The sequence below is a fragment of the Nicotiana sylvestris genome, chromosome 6 (assembly GCF_000393655.2).
Source record: "Nicotiana sylvestris chromosome 6, ASM39365v2, whole genome shotgun sequence".
Lineage (NCBI taxonomy): Eukaryota > Viridiplantae > Streptophyta > Magnoliopsida > Solanales > Solanaceae > Nicotiana > Nicotiana sylvestris.
In genome coordinates, this window is record NC_091062.1 from 176,369,955 (window position 1) to 176,383,593 (window position 13,639).

General features: G+C 38.9%; 1 long non-coding RNA gene across 1 annotated transcript; it reads right to left on the reverse strand.

Moving 5' to 3' along the window:
* Positions 1-10,448: 10,448 nt before the first annotated feature.
* Positions 10,449-12,756, reverse strand: LOC138870082 (uncharacterized). The gene is made up of 2 exons (XR_011400319.1): positions 12,286-12,756; positions 10,449-10,741 (listed from the first exon to the last, which is right to left on the reverse strand). It is a non-coding gene; the product is annotated as an uncharacterized lncRNA (long non-coding RNA).
* Positions 12,757-13,639: the final 883 nt, after the last annotated feature.

Sequence of the window (13,639 nt, forward strand, 5' to 3'; positions counted from 1 at the left end):
TGCCTTGAGTAGGAAGGTGGTGAGTATGGGCAGTTTGGCATATATTCCTATTGGGGAGAGACCTCTTGCAGTTGATGTTCAGGCCTTGGCCAATCGGTTTGTAAGGTTGGATATTTCGGAGCCCAGCCGGATCTTAGCTTGTGTGGTTTCTCGGTCTTCCTTGTTTGATCGCATAAGAGAACGCCAGTATAATGATCCTCATTTGCTTGTCCTCAAGGACAGAGTTCAGCATGACGATGCTAGAGATGTGACTATTGGTGATAACGGAGTATTGAGGATGCAAGGCTGGATATGTGTGCCAAATGTGGATGGGCTTCGAGAGTTGATTCTAGAGGAGGCTCATAGCTTGCGGTATTCCATCCATCCGGCTGCTGTGACGATGTATCAGGATTTGAGATAGCACTGTTGGTGGAAGAGAATGAAGAAGGATATTGTGGGATTTGTATCTCGGTGTCTCAATTGTCAGCAGGTGAAATATGAACATCAGAGATCGGGTGGCTTACTTCAGCAGTTAGATATTCTAGAGTGGAAGTGGGAGTGGATTACCTTGGATTTTGTAGTTGGACTCCCACGAACTTTGAGGAAGTTCGATGTTATTTGGGTGATTGTGGATCGGCTGACCATGTCCGCGTACTTTATTCCTGTGTGTACTACCTATTCTTCAGAGCATTTAGCAGAGATTTATATCTAAAAGATTGTTCGCCTGCAGGGTGTCCCAGTTTCCATCATTTTAGATAGATGTACTTAGTTTACATTGTAGTTTTAGAGGGCCGTGCAATGAGATATGGGTACTCAGGTTAAGATGAGCACAACTTTTCACCCTTAGACAAACGGGCAGTCCGAGCGTACTATTCAGATATTGGAGGACATGTTGCGCGCTTGTGTCATTGATTTTGGGGGTTTGTGGGATCAGTTTCACCGCTCGTGCAGTTTGCATATAATAATAGTTATCAGTCGAGTATTCAGATGGCTCCATATGAGGCTTTATATGGGAGATGGTGTAGATCTCCAGTAGGATAGTTTGAGCCGGGCGAGGCCAGGCTTTTGGGTACAGACTTGGTGCAGGATGCTTTGGACAAGGTGAAAGTGATTCAGGAGCGGCTTCGTACAGCGCATTCAAGACAGAAGACTTATGTTGATAGGAAGGTTCGAGATGTGTCTTATATGGTTGGGGAGAAGGTTATACTGAAGATTTCACCATGAAGGGTGTTAGGAGATTTGGGAAGAAGGGTAAATTGAGTCCTTAATTCATTGGGCCTTTTGAGGTGCTTTGGAGGATTGAGGAGGTGGCTTATGAGCTTGCTTTACCACCTAGTTTGTCGAGTGTGCATCCTGTACTTCATGTTTCAATGCTCCGGAAGTATATTGGCGGTCCGTCTCATGTTTTGGATTTCAGCACGGTTCAGTTAGATGGTGATTTGTCCTATGATGTGGAGCGTGGAGCCAGTGGCTATTTTGGAGCGGCAGGTCCGAAAGTTGAGGTCAAAGGATATAGCTTCAACGAAAGTGCAGTGGAGAGATCGGCCCATGGAGGAGGCTACTTGGGAAGCCGAGCGGGAGATGCAGAGTAGATATCCTCACCTATTTGAGGCTTCAGGTATGTTTCTTGATCGTTCGAGGATGAAAATTTATTTAAGAGGGGGAGGATGTAACGACCCGGCCGGTTGTTTCATGAGTTACAGTCTCGTTTTCCCTATTTATGCTTCTTTCTGTGTTTTTTGGCTGTATTTCATCATATTGTGTGGGTTGTTCTATGTTCGTAGTGGTCATGGAGTTAAATGACACACTTAGTCTCTTATTTAGAAGTTTAAGTTGAAAAAGTCAACCGGATGTTCACTTATAAGTAGAAGGTCTCAGATGTAAATTCTGATAGTTCGGATAGCTTTGTTAGGTGATTGTGGACTTAGGAGCGTGTTCGGAATGTAATTTGGAGGTCCATGGTAGAATTAGGCTTGAATTGGCGAAATTAGAAATTTGGAGTTTCCGGTCGGCAGTGGAAATTTTGATATCGGAGTCTGAATGGAATTCTGGAAATTGGAGTAGGTCCGTAGTGTCATTTGTGACGTGTGTGCAAAATTTCAGGTCATTCAGAGGCGATTTGATAGGTTTCGGCGTTATTTGTGGAATTTGAAAGTTTCCAAGTTCTTAGGCTTGAATCCGAGGTTGATTTGGTGTTTTGGTGTTGTTTTGAGTGATTCGAAGGTTTGACTAAGTTTTAATGATGCTATGGGATGTGTTGGAATGTTTGGTTGAGGTTCCGAGGGCCTCGGGTGTGTTTCGGATGCTCAACGGGTTATTTTTGGACTTGAAAGGTTGGCAGATTTTGCTGGTATTTCTGCTACAGAAGATCCTTCTTCGTGATCGCATAGAGAATTCTTGGAGACCAGTCAAGTTGTTCATTGCGTTCGCGGAGTAAGGGATGCGATCGCGTAGGAGAGAGAGGCAGAGCATAGCGTTCGCGTGGTGATTGACGCGTTCGGGTAGGGTTAAATCAGGAGCCAGCGAAGTTGTTCTTCGCGATCGCGAGGTTTATTCCACGATCGCGATTAAGGGAGCACCGGGGCAAAATGTATAAGTTCAAAAACGAGGGTTTTGGTACATAATTTAAAAATTCATTTGAGAGCTCGAGAGAAGGCGATTTTGGAGGGGATTTTCATAGGAGTGATTGGGGCAAGTGTTCTTCACTCAAATTTGGTTAAATTCCATGATTATGTCTTGATTCTTATCTTTTAATTTGGGAATTCGGGGTGAAAATTGGGAAAAATGGAAGAAAATTTAAAGAGTTGATTTTGGGGATTTGGATAGCCATTTGATATCGGATTTTGGTGAATTTGATATGGGTAGACTCGTGAGCGAATGGGTTTTCCAGTATTGTGATTTTTATTAGATTCTGAGACATGAGACCGGGGGTCAGGTTTGGCCAATTTTGGGATATTTGAGCTAATTTGATCATTTTCGTGTCACGACCCGAACCGATGGGCCGCGACGGGCACCCGGTACCTTACTCAATGAGTACTAACGTAACATAACTTTCATATTATTCCATCATAGCTAAATGAACCGGAGTAAAGCATGAGGGAATACAAACTTATACATATAAAGTATAGGCCTATAAGACCAAAATAATCACTCGTATACTGAACATAGGCCGACAAGGCCATACAATCTTTTACGTACAAGACATTTGTCTATAAACCTCTAAGAATACATAATTTTCGTAAAGGTCGGGACAAAGTTCCGCCATACCAAACAATACACATCTAAACCATACTAACCAAACAAGCAACTCTGAAGCAAATGGAGTGCACCAACATCTTCTGTTGAGCTGATAGCCTACTTGGAGGGCTCTCGACCTGTCTATCGAGACCTGCAGGCATGAAGCGCATCGTCCCCAAACAAAAAGGGACGTCAGTACGAATAATGTACTGAGTATGTAAGATACATAAAGAAGTACATAAATATAGAGTAAATGACTCCAACTGTAAGTCTGAATAACTTTGTAAATCATGAAATAATTATAGTATCATGCATATGCATATGAATGTCATGTCGTGCATAGGTATATGTTTCATAACATCATCAGCCTCTGAGGGCATCCCATAATATCATCTTGGCCACTGTGGGCAAAATCATCAACGTATACCAGCTGATCAGGTGGTGGTGCGTATATAACGCCATAACCTTTCCCATATCCCATATACATACATATATACGCGTATATAACACCATCTGGTCATGGGTCAATGTACATGAATGCAGTGCATGAAAAGTACATTAATAAAATCTCTTGGAGTGTCATAAGACCATTATGTCTTTGAATAATATCATAAAGTAAACTTTTTCCTTTTTTCAACTTGCGTATTTTTCTGAGACCCATGCACAGATGATAGAATAATATGACACATGGGGAATCAAAAACATAAGCATCTCTAGTATTTCTACGAATAGAGTCATTTATGGAAATTGTGCATTTCTTGTTTCATTTATGTCGTATAGATCATGCCAAGAGAAAGAAGGGATAGCCTTAACATACCTGAACCGATTTTCTTGACAATCCCTTTAACACCGTTAATTGCGATAATGCGCAACAGAGGATCGATGTAGGGAAGAATCCATATGATATTCTTTGAGAAAGATTGCACTGTACTCCCTTTGAATCGCAAAACCCCATTGCTATAACATCAGTAGTCTCGTATGATCTTTTGTAGCAAAGTCGCATTGATAGAATTTTGAATGAGTTGCTGAAATGTCATCTTCATTTTTGAGATTCAAAGATTAAATTTGAAAGGTTTTCTTAACCTTTGGGAGTGGGCCCTACTATGTGGCTTAGTTGGCCACCAAACTCCCTTAAAATGACACCTTGAATATTGATTTAATAGTCATATCTTATGACTTTGTGGGCTGCCACGTTTGAGGTGGTCAATCTTATCCAATCAATGTATTAATTAATTTCTTAATTAATTTGCTAATCCTCCATTAACCAATAATAACCAATTATCCACATACTTAAGAATTACCTCAAATTACTTAAAATACTACTCACTTTTCATATACCTTACATACCTTACTATCAAGGTCATGTAGTACCTTGTATGGTACTAGTCCATAAATATCGGGTATTAATGCTCGACCCGTATTTTATCCCAACATGCCAAACTTGGACGAAAATTCATTTTCTTTGACTTGTTTCCCCTCTCACCTTCACGAATTTACTCGCTACTTGTTTGAAATACATTAATACTTATAATCTCTAAATAATTTTGTCCTTGAACTGATGTCAATTATCTTACGACAAATTCAACGTACATTACTACTGGGCGTAACATTGTCGTAATATAATAGTACAGGGCGTAACATCATCGTAATATATTACTGTGGAGCGTAACATCATCGTAATATAATACTGCAAGGCATAACATCATCGTAATATAATACTGCAGAATGTAACATAATAGTAATATAATACTGCGGGACATAATATTGACGTAATATTGTGGGGCGTAAATTTTTTCCCCTTTTGGAACATTTGTCCTTGAACGTTGACTAGTGCTCTTATCATTTTCATAACTTATAGCTCTTGTGAATACCTTAACACTCTCCTTGCCATTTAGGCAGTGTTCTGTGAATAAATCCAAAGGTCAGGGCATTATCCCCTTTAGGTCTCTTTCCCACGCCATGATTTGTAATTAAATTCTTTCAAATCTCGTAACTATTGCTACCTTATATCATGCAGCCTCTACGATACTGACCTTGTAAGTGTGCCTATGCGACTCTTCTATCCTTTTATGTCCAGCTTTTAGCCAGTCTCTAGGCCTTACTTTGTAAATATATACAAGGCTTAATATGATGCCTCTATGGGCATCTATAGGTGTACTGAAGTTCTTTGCTCGTTACTTTGTAGAACTTGCGAATTTGACCATATATTATTTTATAGATCTGGTTATCCATTCATATAACTTTACTGCATTTACATGGGTTATACTATACCATAATTTTTACTTCAATTTATCGTTGCTGAGGTCTGCAACGAACTCCAAGTTACTCTCATTGCTTATCCTTAAGATTAATGGTCTAATCTCATCTCATACTGTTGAACTTTTATCCATCTATTGTTGATTCACCTTAATGTTGATTCATCATCTACCACTGATAACTTGATCTTTTATATAACACCGCCGCTAGGGCTCGCGTCTTATCGGGGACATTTGGAGTAATTAGATTGATCCACCTTGGGGTGATACTATACTTCCATAATTGTATCTCACAGCATCCCAATGTGATTCACCTTGCGTGGGTATTTTAATCCTGTCCAATTCATCAGATCCCTTTCTTTTCTTCGTTAGGTCATTACTCAATTGAAGGTCCAAACATCATCCTTTGTCTATAACAATTACACCCTCATTTTATTAATAGAGCAGCATTCCATCTCTTCTAAATGTTATTAGTCTTAGACTCCTTTGAGTTCATTCAGGATATAGTGAGCTTTGTATAACTTAGAGAGATCATATGCTCTTCTTGTTTTCATGGGCTTAATTCTAAGGACTTATCCATTTTGTTACTTTCTCATTCGCATGTTCTTATCCTTACTTCTGTCTTCTAGAACCTTGTCGCTTCACCATACAATAGCTTGTGACCTACACATATCAATTTATATTACTTGCAACCTTTCAACTTGCTTGTATCATAGATTTCCTTATATCATTTGGAACATCAAGCGAGACATCACATCGTCTCTAACTCTTCTTTACTCTCTTAGTCAAGCTTTTCGATACCTAGACCATAGGCTGAAAGGTATGCTATTGACGATGCCGCTATTATTCCTAGATAATGAATCCTCATGCTTCTGGCCCTTTTATTCGAAGTATGGACTATTCACAATCTTCTGCCTTTAAGTATCACGTACGTTGTTCACATTTACCTTACTTACCTTAAAATCTCGCATCGTATCTTTTATCTATTTTATCAACTCCCTTCCGCCTAGGTGTAATTCACGTCCATAACTTGAAGCTTTATTATAATACTTGCACCTCTGGTGCATAAACAATCCTGTGGGAGCTTCATAATGACTTATTATGAGGCTGGTACTCTTTTAACTGGCTTTATTGTAGAGCCGTTATAGAACATAGTTGTTGTGCTATCTCTCTTGCGCCTCTAATATTAAGAGTGATTCTGCTATGTTCTCAATCATGATTCCTATAACTTCTGGGTCCAATAATCGGATTCCTGATTTACTTCGTTGATGTAACTCTTTAGTTTCCTCCTTCTTCTGGTCAGCCTTTATGTTGGCTTAAGTTATCCGCCAATCTGCAGCTTATGGTATTAGTTATTACTTTAGCCTTCCATGGACGCTATGGAATATCCATGATACAATCTTCTAACAATTCATTCATTTATCTATGACCTGGCCTCAATTCTTTCTTTTAACTTATACCGAAATCTTTTATGGCTGTATGATTGTGAACATATATGCTGCATGGATAATACTCCAAACTCTTAAGTGTGTTCATAACATAACCAACTCTGGATCATTGATCGAATTATTCTTTCATTCCTTCTTAGTTTTCTTTAAACGTAAGCCATTACCTTTCCTAGTCTTTCTTCCCCCTTGTTGTGTGCATACTTAGCTTATCTTAGCTCTCACGCATGTTGGAATTTTCGTACAACTCATATGATCTTCAAATATTGCTTTCCTGTTAACAAGCCATGGTAGGTTCCTCTTTCTTATGGAGGAGGTACAATGTTGTTGTTACAAGACCATTTCTTCTTTAGGTTACTGCGCTTAGGTTGAACCTTCTTCCTCATTTCCTTAGCTAGTCTTCACTGTAGTACTTAGGGAGAACCCTCTGACTCTTGAAAAGTTGTGAGCTTATTACATCGTATACCCAATAAAATTGTTGATGTCCTTCCTCGCCTACAATTATTCGTAGTTACTTACCTCCTCGCCCTTATGCTTGTTGGGTTGCTTCTGAACTGATATTTGACTGTCTTCCCAGTGGTACTCTCTTTTATTCCCGTAATATTCATAAGGTACCTTTAAGTACCTCGACTCCTTATTTGAACATATCTCACGTATTATAATGACATTATAGCAAGGCTGAATTCTCCATGTTGGGGTTTACTACATTTATGTTACATGATACTCAAAGGTAAGTTCTATAAAGCGGTGGTTAGACCGGCCATGATGTATGGGGCGGAGTGTTGGCCTGTTAAGATCTCACATATCCAAAAGATGAAAGTAGCTGAAATGAGAATGTTGAGGTGGATGTGCGGGCACACCAGGATGGACAAGATTAGAAATGATGATATTCGGGAGAAGGTGCACGTGGCTCCCATTGATGACAAGATGCGAGAAGCGCGGCTCAGATGGTTCGGGCATGTAATGAGGAGAAGCCCAGATGCTCCAGTGAGGACGTGTGAGCAGCTGGTTGTGGAGGGCACGAGAAGAGGTAGAGGGCGGCCTAAGAAGTATTGGGGAGAAGTGATCAGGCAGGATATGGCGAGACTTCAGATTTCCGAGGACATGACACTTGATAGAAATTTGTGGAGGTTGAGTATTACAGTTGTAGGCTAGGAGCTAGTTGAGTCTTGCGTTACTTTGTTCCATTGTGAGCCTAGTCTGGTAAGGTTTTAATCGAAAATTACTAGGGGCATTGTCGTGTCTTAATATTTTCTCTTTTCGGTGCTAGATCTATTTACTAGCCATCATTTCTGTCTTGTATTTTTCTTATGCATTTTAGGTTTCTATTTTTCCTGTGATCTCTATGGTGAAACTAATATTCTCCCCTTTTGTTTTTCTTGTTTTTCTTGTTTTTCTTATTATCTTGAGCCGGGGGTCTTTCGGAAACAGCCTCTCTACCCTTTGGGGTAGGGGTAAGGTCTGCGTACATACTACCCTCCCCAGACCCCACTTGTGGGATTTTCCTGGGTTGTTGTTGTTGTTGTTGTTGTTGTTGATCTGTTGATTTGTTTGTAACTTATTGTCTAGTCATGACTAGGCTCTTCCTAAATCAACTACTAATTACTCGTCGGCCCATTCTCATATCCATATTCTGCGTAATCTTTCTTGGGTTATTTCCTTGTCTTAACTTACCTTACGTACTGGCTCCTTATATATCAATAACATCCCGTGCAGGAACCCTTACTTTTTAAGTGCTTACATAACGTTCTGGAATCATAGCATATCTGTAACATTTGGATAAGTGCAACCTCATCCCTTTCTCATTTTTATTGCATTTTTCCTTTATTATTCCATATTCCCCCCTTTAGGGAAGTACTATGACTTGAAGCTATGATGACCTGCCCATAGATATTTTTCCTCTTCATCTTTGGTGTCCTTTCATATCATCTATGACCCTTACTCGTCTTGCGGTAATCCTTCTGTACCAAGGATAACAAATTTCCTTATTCGCAAGGGTGATACTTAGTATAACTGGCACATACAGTCTCTTAAGTTTAACTTTGTTCACATTGCTTGCTTTAGGGAAGCGTCTTCCTGAATGACCTTTAAAGGTTATTCTTCTATCGTCCATTCTATTATTGCCGGAACGCAATCTGAAATTTTTGTGATGCCAACCATTATCAAATCACGCAGTTCCTAATTCATGTTTAGTTTATCTTGGTCACTAATCCACACTAATTTCTATTATTATGAGGTCTAACTTTTCCTTCTAGTAGTCGTGTTAGAGTCACGAACTTATTTCTCGAAGTGACGTTATGACTTTATGGCCTATACTCTTTTGTTGTCTCAAGGCTTGTCACCTCTTGTATTTCCCTTCACTTGACTATAGACTCTGTAGTACTGTCTTTTTTTTATCTACTGTTGTCATCCATATATCACATCTTACTCATAATGCTTTATTAACTCTCTTCTTATTTTCCTGCTAACATTTCTTTCAATCACTTTATTCCGAAAACTTTGACAAGAGCTTCCTTTGCATTTTAGCTACCATTTCTCCATCCACGAGCTCTTAGGGTTGCTTAACATTCCTTCCCTTCTAAGGACGGGAGCCATGCTAAGGTAATATTTGTCCATTCTAGGCTTCCAGTGCCTATGTTTGTAGTACTCATATCCAAATGTACTATTTTAGAGTGCACCATCTGGTGTCTCACAAGGAGAATTATTACCACGTTTGTAATATCCTTCGAAAATTTCTGCAACTGCTAACAATCCATCCAACATTTTGGGTTACTCTAACCCCGGCCAGATCTTGATATCCCGTCCTTCTCTTAGCCATACCTGTTAGTCCCCATAGGGCATAACTGAAATGGGTGTGACCAATTATACATACTTTTGTTACTATTGAATATAACTCAAAAAGCTTATGTTCCTCTGCCTAAATTATTAACATTGTTAACCTTCACTAACTGGGCACCTCGTACCCTTCTTCATCTTACTTCTTTTGCTTGTTAAAATTTGTATTTATCTTTTTAATCTCTCATTGTCTTTCACCATAAAGATGGATAGGCATTCTTGCCTTAAGGCTTCTTATCATGAAGCTTACACCTTTCAGTACACCCATGATCTACTAAAGACCTCACATTTACTTATCGTAGACCTCATACAAAAATCCAATTCCTCTGACCCAGCTCTATCACAACTATGTTTTTTTCCAACCTTCTTTCCGGATGTAGGTATCATCTTATTACGAATAAAATAGAATTTTGGAATTTGAATTCTTATAAGTGAGCTCTACCACACGATTTAGAGTAAGAGGAGAGAGTGACAATCCTAAATGCTCTGTAGTCTCCTTCTTATAATTGTGGTGCACGACACACCCATAAATAAGACTCTACTAGACACGGCTTGTAGACTCCCTAGGACAGAACTGCTCTGATACCACTTTTGTCACGACCCAAACCGATAGGCCGCGACGGGTACCCGGTACCTTACTCAACGAGTACCAACGTAACATAACTTCCATCATAGCTAAATGAACCGGAGTAAAGCATGAGGGAATACAAACTTACACATATGAAGTACGGGCCTATAAGACCAAAATAATCACTTGTATACAATCTTTTACGTACATGACATCTGTCTACAAGCCTCTAAGAATACATAATTTTCGTAAAGGTCGATACAGAGTCCCACCATACCAAACAATACAAATCTAAACCATACTGACCAAACAAGCAACTCCGAAGCAAATGAAGTGCACCAACATCTTCCGCTAAACTGATAGCCTACTTGGAGGGCTCTCAACCTGTCTATCGGGACCTGCGGGCATGAAACGCAGCGTCCCTAGGCAAAAAGGGACGTCAGTACGAATAATGTACTGAGTATGTAAATCACATAAATAAGTACATATCAGACGTGGAGGAAATATAGAGTAAATGACTCCACCTATAAGTCTGAATAACTTTGTAAATCATGAAATAATCATAATACCATGCATATGCGTATGAATGTCATGTCTGTCACACCTCCTTTTTTCCTACACCCCGAAAGGGTAGTATATAAGGGAGTTTTTTCCAATTAAAGTGACAATCGAAACGGGATTATTTATTTATTAAATTCAGAGTCGCCACTTGGGATAATTTATGGTGTCCCAAGTCACCGGTTCAAATCCCGAATCGAGGAAAAGATTGACTCTGTATTACGTTCCGCGAACCAGAAATCCAGGTAAGGAATTCTGTTAACCCGGAAGAAGGTGTTTGGCATTCCCGAGTTCCGTGGTTCCAGCACGATCGCTCAACTGTTATATTCAGCTTAATTATCTGATTTTAAACAATTATGAACCTATGTGCAAATTTTAACTTTCAAACCGCTTTTATTTAAATATTTTTAGGAAGATCCCAACGTCATCTAAAACACATCTTGAACCACGTCACATAAATGCACCCGCGGTACACGATACATTTTATTTAATGTTGTTGAGATTTGGATTTGGGTCACATAAATGCACACCCGAATTTAGGAAAGTAATTCAAATTACGCGTCTAAAGCAACTACGCACTTCAACTTTACGAGGGTCATGAAAAATTCAACTAAATGGCACGCCTCGATTTCTAATGATTAAAATTAATTAAGTGAGGGCCATGCGTTTTGAGATTTTATTTGGCACGACGCACCTCAAATTATTTTAAGAAAAAAAAAAGGTTTGTATATACACTTTTGAAGGCCAACTAAAGGCATTCCTATTTATTTAATCTAAAAAAATAAGTACCACAACCACGTCACGGGAGTCGTACCTATAGTTGTGGTGGTTTAATTACGTGCCTAAAGTAACCTACGAGATTCAAAAATTTATTTGCAAGGCATGAGAGTTAGGGAAGATTATTACGGAGGAAATGGAGTAAATTAATTATATAAAAAAAAGGGTAGGCTAGCTAATAAATTTCATTATTATGGGCCTTGTACCAAAGCTAAAACCAACACAAAATAGGAAAACAATTCTGAATCCCATTTTAGTGGGCAAATAAAATTCCTACAACTAATAGGCTACTCCCATTCATTTGATGCTAAACCAAGATTAGGAAAACTAATTTTTTAAGCCAACCAAAACAATTTGCACTTAAAGAACGTGAAGGTCACCAAGGAAACCAAATATGGTTCCACTCTGAATATTGATATTAGGAGCCCCCATAATCTTATAATAATCATTAGTATCATCATTATCCAATCATCACTCAATATTCATGTTTTCATAAAGCATAAGTCGAAGCCAGTTCAATAAGCTCCATTTGCAAAACAAATACAGAAGTTAATTAACGAAAGCGACATTACAATTCGATAGTAGGAAGATCGTTAACATAGTATAGGAATGATAAAAAAACGAGAATTACTTGGGCCAAGCAGATCTGAAGATCGATCTTCTTCCTCGTCGTACGACCTCGACGCACCGGACCTCGACGAACTCCTTCAATATATGGCGCTGAACAGATCTCGCAAACGAGCTCCAAAATGGATTCAACTGTTTTCAGCGTGTGCGTGTGTGTGCTTCCAGCGGGCTGTTGTGAACGAGAATAAGCAGAAGCAGCGATGGGTGAAAGAAGGCGTGTTGTCCAGCGTGAGGGGTTTTGGGTTGTGAAGATGGAAGAAAAGAACAGGGGTCGTTTGGGTTGCTGAAGCTTAGAGAAATCGCTGAAGCTATGAGGTCTTGGTCTGGATTCGAAGAAGATGAAGGTCGAGGGTGTTTTGGTTAAGAATCAGCCATTGAAATGGCTCCTCCTCTATTGTTGAAGGAGACGAGATTTTTTTGAGGAGGGGTCCTTGATGAAAGTGCGCAGCTTTTTCAGCTTTCGTTCCCCTCCTCTAACTTTTTTTTTTAGCATTACTTTATAAGTAGAGTCTAGGTTTAGGTGTATTTTTGTGTATTTTGTCAATTAGTCCCTAGGTCTTTTGTGTATTAGCTCCTTAGGGTCTTTTTGTTTGCTTTTATTCCAAAGAAGAGTCTAGAAGGGTCCCTAGGCTTAATGGACTAATCCGAATTGGGTCAAGAACTGGGTTCTAAAACTCTTAAAATTATGATCCAACACCTTAATTGACTCATTTTAAAATAAGATAAAAATGCTACACAATGCAAAAGCTAACATGAAACTATTATATATTTTTTGTATTTTCAAAATTATATAAAGATAAAAATAAGGTACTATTTTTGTATTTGTTTATTATATTTTTTTTAAGAATTATGAAAGATACATACTAAAGTATTTTTTGTAATTTTTCATTTTTATGACGAAAATAAAGTAAAGAAGTCAAAAATAGTTGAAATAGCTATATTATGCCTAAATTAAATATTTACGTGCTAAAATATGAAAAATCTTGGGGAGTGTCAAAAATCACATGTCTACAATGTCGTGCATAGGTATATGTTTCATAACATCATCAACCTCTGAGGGCATCCCATTGTCACGACCCGGTTCGCCCTCTGTAAACCATCGTGACGGTACATAGTCTTTACGACTAGGTAAGCCTAGAATGCGGAAAAAAAATAACCCAAACTTGCGGAATAAAAGAAAAAAAACAGTTTGAAACAGAAATAGAGAAATGAAATAGTGTTTTAAAGGTGCCGCTCGGCATACACAGCATTTAACTTCTCAAAACCAATACATACTCCCAAAACCCGGAAACCCATGAATCATAAGCTACGAAACATAGTAAAATGCTCTAACTCCGGAATGTCTACAATAACAGTAA